This window comes from Lonchura striata, chromosome 11 (genome assembly GCF_046129695.1).
Source record: "Lonchura striata isolate bLonStr1 chromosome 11, bLonStr1.mat, whole genome shotgun sequence".
NCBI lineage: Eukaryota > Metazoa > Chordata > Aves > Passeriformes > Estrildidae > Lonchura > Lonchura striata.
Window position 1 is genome coordinate 20,099,352 of NC_134613.1, and position 12,558 is coordinate 20,111,909.

Genomic DNA, 12,558 nt, shown 5'->3' on the forward strand with positions numbered 1-12,558 from the left:
AGAGCTGCTCTTTGCACTTCTGGCTCTGTAGGGCTGCACCAGCAGTTTCCTTCAAATTTGTCTGTCCTGCTATGATGTTATAATCAACAAAACCCACAAGGCTGCCGTGGTAAGTTTTCCCAAAACAGTTGCACAAATATATGGAATTACAGGCACTATGAAATCCAGCTGGCATTCTAGACAGTGAAAACCTTACCTGAAAAAGAAACTAAACATGAGTTGGTAGATCATGTCCACCTTCACTCCTGAGGTTCACTGGCTCAGGTTACAGAGTATTTTGTCAGAAAGACCAAGCAAATTCACAGGCCATGTAGAACTGAAGTCTGGCAGAAGAAAGTTCCCAAGCTTCAGGCCAGCACAATAATATTTATACTCAGGAAAACAAGGTTGTATCCCATGGATTCCATATGAGCAGCATAACAAAGAAGCAAGTAGGATGTTCCATTAAATCTTAGTCTAGTCTGGTTTTTAAATGGTTGCAGGTTGTAAAGGTTCTAAAGCAAATCTGTAGAGCTGCAGGTAGAAAAGAAGGTATTTCTATTTTGGTAAGGATATTTGCTTAGATTTCAGCACAAAACTAACCTTAAGAAATCACCATGTTTATGTCATGCTAAATATTTAAGGAAGGAGAGGCTGGAATTGCTGTTGGCTGTCACTGGGGGAGGATGGTTTGATGTGTTTTGTAAATTACTAGGTAAAATAGGTTCTGCTCCAGCAATCTTGGTTCTTCCAGGACCAACCTGGCCCAGCTCCTTAGCACCCAGAACTGTGGGCTGGGAGGGGGTCATATAAGTTTGATTTTTACTCCTTTCATTAGTGATACAGTTCATGCTGCAGACTAACCTGGGGGTATTGCATGTAATAAATGAGCACATACAGTGGTGATTTAATTACACAAAGCCCTTTCTACTCAGCCACACACCTCATTCCTTGGTCTTAATGCTGACTCCAAAGGCAGAATTCATTATCTGATTGGTCAAAGTGCTGCTCTGGGCCCATTGCTTACTTAGCAGAATAGATGTGAGTTAAAAGGAGGATGAGGGGCTATTTCTATGTGGGCTGGGTTTTTATTATTTTAAAATTTAAATAAGAGTCTGAATCACCATAATATAAAGAGACCAAAATCAAACAACCATGGTTCATTCCTGTGCTTTGATTTTTATACCCATGCATGTTTAAAAAAAAAGAAAAAAAGGAAAACTAAACATGTGTGCTGCCTTTTAATAAAGATCATATTAAAAATTCAATAAATAGCAATATCTCTGATCTCTTAACAAAAGCGTCTGGTGTACAGGAAATTAAATGAAAAAAAACTTGTTAATCCTTTTTGATTTCTGTACATGGTAGCTGGAAGCAGAATTCTTTAACTCGCAGGATTCTCTTTTTGTCCTCCCTCTTTTACATTTCTTCTCCTTTTTTTTCTTTTTTTTTTTTTTCTTTTTCTTTTTTTTTTTTTCTTTTTTAATCTTCTCCAGCACAAACGTTGTCTGGGTAACCTCGGTGTAAATGCAGTCTGTTTCTCTGATACATTAAAAAAATAAATAATAAAAGAATAATAATAATAGTAGAAAAAAAAGAAAAAATAGCTGTCGTGTCATTGTCTCATCCCTGTGGCCTTGCTGTGAGGGATCTGTCTCGAACCAGGTGATAACCTGATAGACTTTATCTTGTCTTTTCTGGGCCTCCCTGAAGCCTGCCAACACTTCGGCTGGCTGTTAGGCATTTTAAATATCCCCCATGAGCCCTAACCTTACCCCTTTTCTCTTCTTGTCATCTGGAATGTCTCAGAGCTGTCAGAGGCTTGTTGCTTATTGATGTTTCCGTGTGTTTTATGTCTTTTCTGAGATATGACAGCCCCTGACACAGTGCTGATTTCAATCAGCCGGCTTCTGGAGAGGCCTAAGATTTTGTCCTCGCGCGGTCCCAGCCGCCAGCGCACTTCAGAGGCCTCCATCTAATGAAAATGTTTCAGCAGGCGGAATAAAGGCCCGCTGCTCAACAAACAGCAGCTGATGAATTCACAAAATAAAGAAAAAAAAAAGAAAAAAAAAAAAAAAGAAGACGAGGAGGAAACCCTCCCCCCCCCACAACCCTTCTGCCTTTGTTATAAGAAAAGCAAGAGGAGAGAGTGACCTCCGGAGCCAAAGGTTTCGACACTGAATCAAATCCCTTTAGGCCTGAACTGGCAGGCTGAGCCCAGCATTGGATTACTTTATCACATCTTAGAGTGACGCTTGTATGTACCTCAGGACACCCGACGTGTAAGGAGTGGATATTTTACCCCCCTTGCTTATTAAGTCAAGTCTCGGTGTCTGGTGGGAAGGGAAGGTCTATCTGCCAGAGCACCAGCAGGGGAAGGAGGCACATCCTCGCTGGAAGCAGGCAGGGAGATGATTTGCATGGAGAAACCTCTTTGAAAACAAGCAGGTCGTGGGCTTGGCTTGAAGTCACTGTAGGGGAACAGATATTTTTATTCACGATCAGCTGAAAAAGAGAACGAGCTTTGAGGCGACGTAGAGCATTTGCTTTGTGGATTTTGGTCGGGTCTTTTAGGTAGCAAGGAGCCACCTGCCCACCCTGGCTGCTCCCAGCTGCTGTTTGTGTTGCCTTTGTCACCCAACCTCGGGTACCAGTGATGCATCTCCTGGCTCCTTTCTGCACCTCTGGTGGGGGAGCCGCCAAGGCAACGCTCATCCTCCACCTCCACCTGGAGAAGCTGATTGTAGAGTTCCATTGCATCATCCAAGGCAGCCCCATCCTTCTCAAGGCATTATCTGAAGCCACACAGATTCCCTAATCCCCCCATTTCAGCTGAAATTACGCCCCTGTGAGGCATCATTTTTATCCAGGATCTGGTGTGTGCATCAGGAATCAGCCCCTACCCTGCAAGGTGCAGCAGCTGCAGCAGCACCCTGAGTTCCTGATGCCAGTGCTGTGGTCATTTCCTCCAGGATATACTGCCCTTTATGCACTTTAACTATGTAATGAAGCCCAGTGATATTTTTTTTTTTTTTAAGAGGGATTTTACCTGAGCCTGGGCTCTGGGATTAGGTTCATCAGCAGGTGAGATGTGTTGAGGTTCATGTTTACTTCTTTATTTACGTGAGTTTGGTTGGGTTTCTCACTGTTTGTTTTTGCACGGAGGAAATACAATCTTTCCCTGTTCATCTAAATAACTAAATAAACACAGCCCACCCTACTTTTGAACAACATCAGTGAAATTCATATCTGCAACGACTCAGATGGTTTTGTTAATAACAGGCAGGGCTCTCAGTGTAGCCTGATTTTGTCCTTCGGATGGGAGGCTTTAATCCCGAGCCTTATTTTTCACAGCATTCAGCTACTGGTCTTTGAGCAACAAATTACATCCATGCCTCCAAGCCAAACAAGGAGTGAAAATTTCTATTTAAAAAAATGTGGAAATAATACTGTCTATCTACCTACAGTTCAATTCCATTTTTAAAGTGCTTTGATATTTTTAACAATATTAATATAATAACAGCAGCATGTGCCTATTGGATTAGTCTGTATTTTATAACTTGGTATCCAATTTCTCCCTTGTTTCCTGCAGGACTGTCACTATTAATTTCTACTCCCATTTTTTCCGTCAGTGTGAACATTGTCATTGGACTATTGTTTGTAAGTGATAAGCAGGCCCTAGTATTATTATTATTTCACTCCTGCTTGTTGAGCATCAACAAATCTACCAAAAATATTAAAAATTTGGTGGAAGTTTAACCCTCTCTTTGCCAGTTGTTCCCCTTTTCTTCAGCTCAAAGGAGCATACTTGCTACTGTATTATCCAAGAATGAAAAAATAGGAAACCAGTAGAAAGGCAATCTGTCACAGGGAAAAAAAAAAAAAAAACCTCAGGGGGTAAAGAATGCCTTCACAGTATGGCTTTAAGGTTTTAATTTATATTGGTCCTGACTCATGACACAGGCAGATCAAGCCCGGGCCTGGGAGTCAGGTCTCCCACTGACCCTTGCCTAGACTGGTGGGGAGAGAGATGTCAGCTGAAAACTCCCAGGGATCACAGGGCTGCCAAGCGCTTTGGAAATGACTGCCAATTTGGCCTAGTCTCAGCTGAACACATGCCCAAGAGGGAGGGAATGCCAGTAATAAAGCAGTTTAGAGGGGAGGGAGATTTCTTTTGAGCTCCCAAACCTTTCCAGCCTTTTTCTGTGACAATATGGTTTGTATTAGTGTGAGCTGTTAGACATACCTGCATGCACGTGTGTGTGCTCACCTTCAAAACCAGACACAGTCTGCAAAGTAATCCATGAGGCTGGTGTCCTTGCTATGTTCACTGTGCAGCAAACCAACCCCTCTTTAATTTCAGAAGATTACAACAATAAAAATGAGTGAATTCCAAAACACGTTAAAAACCCAGACTCGAATCCCTGCAGGCATTTATGGTGCAGAACAGGTGAATACCAAAGACACCAGCAAGCCCCATCCTGTGAAATTTAGGTTAAAAATGTTCTGATTTTTCAATGGTGGGAGACAATGTAAAACTGCAAAAAGATACAACTTTGTTAGTAAGTTGTAAAAGATGCAATTTTGTTAATAAGTTGTGTCTTTGTGGACAGTTTTTTCCCAAATTAAGGAAAGATTTCCAGATTTCAGTTTGTTTTTTCCCACTCTTGCCTGTTAGCTCTAAAAGTACAGAACAGATGTGGAACTCCTGTTCGTGTGAGCTCTTGTAAGAGAAGCACAATTTTAAACTTGGTTGTCCTAAGATCAGTTCTTCTTCTGTTTTATTTTATTCCATTATGATATTTCAAGGTTAAGAATGGAGGAGGGAAAAAAAAGCTTTATTGGATTGACTAAAATATGAATTACTGTGCAGTTCAGTCAAGCTTTTTGCTATTTGTTTCACTCAGGTTAGTGCCACTGGAATAAATGGTTCTGCTCATTTAAGTAAAGGCTGCAAGATGAGGTCTTATATGAAAATGTGTAAAAGAGAATAGGGAGAAGAGTGAAGGGGAAAAAGCACCAGCTGTATTATTCATGTCCCAGAACAGTGCATGAAGTGTGCCAGAAGTAAGAACTATTTCGTGCATGTAACATGACAGTTAAGAATACCTAGATAAAAAAATAAAAGCAACAAACAAAGCATTGCTTGGCAAGCACGTTCATCTGCTGCAGCATCTGCCTCCAATATGCTTTATACTTGCATAGATGCATTTAGGAACTGAAAGGTAACAAGAATTTACCACAGGATTAGAAAGCCCTGATGCTGCCATTCACAACTGTTACAAATATAAATTGTCATAATCGTATTACCCATTCCTCAGTTTAATGTTTTGCCAGGATGTCTTTTGTCTGAAATGCCAAAATGTAATCTGGAATTGGATGGATGATGACACAGCTGAAATATTTTGCATTAGTCACTGTGTAAAATGCTTCCTGAAGTATGGGGTTTTTGTATGTGTGACTGTACTGGAATAGAAACTTAGAGATGATAATATCTCCACCACTTTTTCATTTCATTAAAGAGTTAGAGTTTCTCTTTGAAGGTTTTTTGAAAAATGCTGGTAAAGTGTAGGGTGTGGATGGTGTCAGTTTAAGAGACTCATGACCTCCAGTCCCACAGTTACAGTCTGTATGTGCAATTAGAACATAGATTATTTCAAAGGTGTATTTATTTATTCAGACCAGCACAGAGCAGAGAATGGTGTCCAGTAAGAAACAAATCCATGGTTATTTCAGTGACACATGAAAGACAGAATGCAACTCTGAAAAGACCTGGTAGTTTTGGGAATGGTGTTGAAGACAATAGTTATGTTTCACAGATTTCTGGTTTACTTGGTGAGTTTAGCACAACCCAAACCAAATTCTACAAAAAACCCACTAAGGACAAAGTTGATCGATGTTTTGCTTCCATTTAATTGAAATACTGTATTAAAATCATCATAGCTCTGGATCTGGCATTAGTTTTTCCTCTTTAGTACAGATCAGGACAAGAGAAATTTTACACAATTGGGGTTTTTCCATGTCAGGAGCACACATAAATTCCTTTATATTCCTTTATTTTGAACGAAAAGTATTCTGAATTATTTAATCTCTAGGTTTGGGCCTTCATCCAGGAGACTTGGGGTTAGATCTTTGCTATGGCTTGATTGACTTCATTTTGCATGCACTAGAGAAAGTTTAAACCTCAGGTGGCAAAGTACTGAAGTATGAAACTGTGGAACAGGGTCTGGTATGAGGAAAATGAATGAATGTTCTGCTGCCCTTTGCTCACTGGGACTTTCTAGTGGAGGCAAGGAGCCACAGTTTAGTTCAATCTGCATGATGAATTATGTGTGTTTGATCAACATGCTACATTTAATTGTATGCCTTACAGTGTTAGTAACTTATCTTACTCAGGTAGTGCCTGCCAAGTGGAGTTGGTTTCTTGGAAGAAGAACAAAAGACGAGTAAGGAGAAATTAAAACAAAGTTTACCTACTTTTTATTTTTTTCAATAACATTAATGTGCTGGATATTTTCCAAACATGAAGAAAGCACAGTTGTGTCCACATGAGTTCACAACACCCAGACAGTGAGCAGGGGAGAGCAGTACAATAACACTGAAGGAACAGTGTGACAGCCAGAAGACAGAGATGGGGAATTTTAGACAAGTTAGTGACCAGGGAAAAGAATTCCAGTGAGTGAGCAATAGTCATTCATTGTTGTACTAAATAGAAGGAAATGGAAAGAAAGGGAAAAGATTAAAGGGGAGGAAAGGAGAGGGGAGAAGAGAGGAGAGATGAATTCTAGGGATATTAGATAGATATGCTTATTCTTCTATTTGCACATTGCTTACACAGTCTGTGTTCAGATGCTAGAACAGATCAGGTTGTGAAATAATGCAGGCTAGGACAGAGATTCTGACAGAGGTAAATGGGAAAAGATGGGAGCCATAAAGCAGGACCTTACTCTCCAAGCCTCATCTGATGTCTCATTTGCTGCTTCTAACACTATTGAAAGAGCTCTGAGCACTGTGATACTGTTATTAATAATAGCTGTATCAGGATTTCTGCTCAGCAGTAACAGCCTTAGGCAGTGCCTGCTCAGTGATCTGTGAGCAGCCACTCTCCACCTCCCCGGTTGCCAACACCAGGACATTCTCAGCTCCTCTCTTGTTTCGTTTGTTCCCTTGTCCACACCTCTGATCACTTGCAGCAAGGTCTTCTCTTATCCTGATACTGAAGTTCTTGAATTTATTTCCATGCTGTTGCTTTTCTCCCCAGGCTTTTTTTTCAGTAGGATCAGTGCATGTTGTGGGCAGACAGAAAACTTCATAAAGGGAGATCAAAACTGCTCCACAATCCAGTGTCTTTGCAGCAGGAAGGACGTGGTTGTGGTCAGACAAAAATGTGCAGTGGCAGGTCTTGGGTAGGAATGAGATAAATGAACCCCCTGTGTGCCCAGCAAAACCTGTGGCTTGCCCTGTGACCCAGAGAACTCGTTTCTAGTGAAAAATTAATAGTTTTCTGAAACAAAATTTCTTTGTGTAGTTTAATATGGGATGTTATGAATAAAACAAGAAAGGCAAAGACTTTGACAAAATAATCTGTAGGAATTTACAGAAACTTGTCCTAACTGTTGAAGTGATTTATTTTATTGAAGAGGAATGTGGATTTTTTGTGTGATCAAAGGTAACTTTTGACAATACCACATGAGGTTGGAAAGGTGGATATCAGTGAGTAATTAATAGCAATATTTGCTGTGTGTGCTGGTTTCCTGAGGAAAATCCAGAGTGTTTTCCTGCAGTGTTTTGTTGTTAGGTGGTGCATTGATGAGCAGAGGAATGAAGCACTTCTCATTGCTATTTTGCCAGTTAGGAACAGCAGCTGCAGAAGAGAATACTCATTTCTTTTACCATATTCATCACCTTACTATCCAAGTACCCTCCAGTAGTACATTAAGCATCACTAACATCTGTTCTGTGTTTGTTTTCTCACCTCCTCTCCAAAGGGAGTGTACATAAAATGAACTGTTCTGGTTTGTTTTGATATATATGTTACACTGCTAAATGTTTATGTCAGAAGAGTAAGTCAGAGAAATCCTTTCTGAACTTAGAGCACTGGCTCTCTATAAAGCTGCCTCTTAAGTCATGGAGACCTGGTGGTTTTCTTCTCTTCCCCATGCACTCAGAATGGCCAGAGGAACTTATACTGGCTATTCAGTTTTTTTTTTTTTTTTAAGAAAGGAAAGAGTGGTAAAGAGAAAATATTTTTTTATTTAAAAAACACAGTATGATAGTTTAACCAAAACCACATTTTGCACCACTGACATCATGTCTTTGCATCTTAAATGATATGGGCCACTGGTGACCCTAGTGATCTATTAAAATGATGTACCTAAGAAAGATATTTGAAAGCCAAATGTATCAGTGGGAATGTGCAACCAATCTGTCAGTGCAGTGGTGATGTAACTTGGCATTATCCTCTATCAATGAGCTGCAGAAACATATCTGGTACTTGAATCTTTGGGGAAAGATCAATATGGTCAGCCCACATATCAGCCAGGAACATTTAGAAGAAGCAATAAAGAGAGTAATATAAAGATATTTTGTGCATATGATGAAAAAGGTGGTGCCATTTATCCCTTGGAGAGTATAAAATGGTCATTGTAGAAATGAGATGCTGAATCAGCCCAAAAGAGCTATCACTTCCATTAATATTGAATTGGTTTAGGATAGGAGTTTTGAATAGTAGTAAAAGGACAGGACAGTTGCATGTTTGTCTTTAAGCAGAAGATTTTGATCAGTTAATGAGTAGGGTTGTTAGACTTGTTTGCCAATTGTATTTATTTGTTCAAGATTTATGGATGTTTTTTATTAGAGACTGGGTGCAGACAGTGTGAACTTTGCTACATTTCTGCACTTTTCCTCCCTGAAGGTGTCTAGTAGCAAGCAGCTCCCAAAGCAGCCCGTGGTTGCCTATGGTCCCTCACTGTCCTGAGGGAAAAGGAAGTTAATACTTTCTAAAAAGGTTTTCAGTGTTCCTTATTCTCAGCATTTATCTTTGCCTGGGTTGTACAGCAGATTTGTTGTGTCAGATTCTGGCTGACTACCTGCCCTAAGTCATACAATTAGTAAAGTTTTGTACTCCTGGTAGTCCTGTGTCTCTATAATTCTGAATAACAGCCTTTCCAGTGTGATGAATGTAAGCTTTCTGTACAGGAACACGTATGTATCCACTCCTCAGGCTGGCAGAGCAGTAAATACTGACCATGCACATGTCAGCCAGTGCAGAAATGTCCTTCCAGCCTCTACAGATTGGACAGACCTGTCAGTTCTTACCTCTGGACTATGGATTGGCAGCATCTCAGCTCAAAAGCACACACTGGAAATCAACATTTGGAAAAGTGCTTGTCTTCTTTGTGTAATGGTAAAAATTTAGCACACATGCTTAATAAAAGAGAATCTCTTCCAACGTGACATAGTAGGAGGAATGCAAATCCTCTCTGGTGTCACATAGCTACAAGGAGCAGAGTTTCCCCAGGACTCGGAGAGAAGCCTGCCATATCAATGTCTGCCTAGCAACTGAAAGGTGACACGTGGAGCCTCCTTTTCAACTCATTTCCTCTTGATGAGAGGAAGGGATCCTCCTGCGAGTTATTACCTGAAATAATACCATATGGTAAAATGTAAACAACATCTGCATATTCATGTAATAATTTCATCTGTTTAATTAGTTCCAGCAAAGCAGTTTACCCTCTGAGGCCCTTGCTGTCAGCTCCACGCTCATACATCCATGCCCTGCTGTCGAGCCTGACAGCCATCTATTGTTCATTCACTGCTTCCACCTCGCCACTTAATGTAAGTGAATCTTCTGAGGGGTGGAAAGCCTGTCCCCATTGATCCAGATGTAAGGGCTGGGGGGAGGAGAGTAAATATCTGTCAGCCTGGAATATGGATACTAAGAGCAAACTTGACAGATCAGGTGGCTTTGTGGGTTTTTTTGGGGAGAGGGAGGGTGGGCTGGCTGTTGGTTTAAGTGTTGATCTAGACTGCAGACTTTGTACAGTTGTCCAACCTTTGCTCTCAGGACAAGGAACTTCCAAATGTGGTGAATTCAGTGGTGGAATAGCAGCTTTTCCAGTCAGCTGTGTTTCAGTGCCAGAGTAATGACAGCATGCCTACTGGTGCAGCAAAACACAGGGCCCTGGAGGGCTGTATGGATTGGCCAAACGGGTTTTTGGAAATGCATGTCAACAAACGCTGCTCAGGACAAACTGAGAATGTAAAAGCATTAAGTCTAACTGGAAAGGTCCCTGGAATATATTTCTTGAGTCTCCTGGCTCATGTAAATAAATTATGTTGTGGGTCACATGTAACAATAAGCTGTTCAACTCGCCTTCCAAAGGAAACGCATTATGGAGATACAAACACGTCATGGCAATCTTACACCTAAGTAGAGGAAAGTACTGCAGTTTCATGTGGTAAAGTCAATATCATAATAAGGTGCTACTAATAATACTGCTGCTTATATGGCCTTTCACAGATTTGAGCAAACATTAACTGATTAGTCCTCCAAATACCCTGATAAAAATAGGTAAGAAAGAATTATTGCCTTGTTGTAAAAATAATCTGTATCTTATCACACCCCCATCACCATGATATCTACACAAACAAGTGTCTGGCAGACAGTATTTCCATTGCCTTATGATGCACAGAGGTGAGATTGCAAGGTGTAGATGCAGCTCGAGAGATTTATGATCTGCTTTTCTGAATGGTGATCATATCTATATTATAGCATAATCCTTTTCGGAAGATTTCCAGACCTTGTGCCTAGTGGTCCAGGAAGGAGAGATGTCCCATGTGTTTTTGTTCTTTCCTCATATAAATGTCCCTGTCTGCATAGCAGGGAAGGAAATGTTTCTGAACTATCCTGGGTCCAGACATTCAAAAGCAGAGAAAGATTAAGTGTACCTAGATAGGTACACTGCACTGGAATGGTTTATCCTGGTTCTGTGTTCACATGTGATTCTGCATGTGCATCTTGGATCTTTGGATCTTTTTTATATTATGCAGTGAACACATTTAGGCACAAGCTGTCGTGGTTAAATAAGAGGTACTATTGTGTTCATCTGTATCATACTGTTAATGAAAGAGGTAAAGAGGTCTTTCCTGCTTACAGAAAGGCTGGAAGCACCAGAAACCATCTGCATGCTGTCAGTAGGAGTGCTTCAGGTTTCCCTCTTACCACCTTGGAACTGTGTTAGAATTATGCTTTTAATGCTCTTAATCTGACCCATAAAATAACAGCTCACAATAGGCAGAAACCCAAGCCTTTTTAAGGTGAGTTATGTTGCCAAAGTCTCCATGACCAGGTAACATTAGAAAAGGGTCACATACATCCCGCTTGCGGAATTATACATAAGAGAATCCTAACTTCTGTATCATGCTACCTTTTTTGTGGGCACACAGTACAGAAATTGTAGTTTCCTCGTTATGACTGTTTCATGCAGTAAACTGAAATAACCTTCAGCTCACGGAAGTTGGAACAGATTACCTTTATGAAGCTAATGAGTAACTGTTCTAATTGTTACCTTGCACACAGTGTTAGAATGTTTTCATACACACTGCAGTATAAAAATTAATTTCTGGAACCTCTTTGAAAAGCTAATTTGTGCTAAATTAAAATAATAGCAATTTAATAACAACAATAAAATTACATTGAATTAATAATGAACTTTACAAAATAATATTGGATACGAGAAGAAATTAATAATGTGTTCATGATAGGTTCATCAGTCTAAAAAAACCCTAAATGAAGTTCTTTTTCCCTGGAAAGAATGGATGCCTTTTACCCAAGAAATGGGTATGTTGTGCTTCCCCATCAATATAAATCCAAATCTATATGAAAAAAACTTCCAGGTTTGAGAGAAACTTGTCTTGGTGTTCATTTTATAGTGCTGTATGCTGAAACAGGAATTATGCAATGGTAAGTGGATATAATATCACTTAAATTAGGTCAGTGTTGACTAGCATTAGATTAGTCACACTGTTTAAAATGCCATTAATTATCATTTTATAAGAAAATGATTCTTTATGATGAGAAACAAAGTAATCTGAGTCTGACTTTTAGACTTGCAGATTTCAGGTATCCTATGTGCCATTATTTAAGCCAATCATTCTGGACATTTATTTTTTTCCTATGAATGTAATGCTTTTTCTTTATCTCATTCTCACACTGAAATTATATCTATTTTAGACAAGTCTGTGAAGGAGTAAAGACCTGTATTGAATTTGAAATGATGACCTATAATTAATATATTTAGTAATATGAAGTACTAGATAGTCCAGTCATGTATGGGTATTACCTATGGTATTATAAGAGTTCAATTACAACAGGACTCTAACATTATCCTACATACCTCAAAAACAGTTGTATTACTTCAGTACTAATCTAATAGTCTCTCAAGTCAGCCAAAATTATAGCAAAGGTAGTTGCATATTCTTGCACATTTCAGCAAAGCTATGTTTCATTAATATTCTGGAAAGGAACCCTAAAACTAATGGATTCTTTCCTCCTTTCTGCTCTGTAAGTGCAATAAA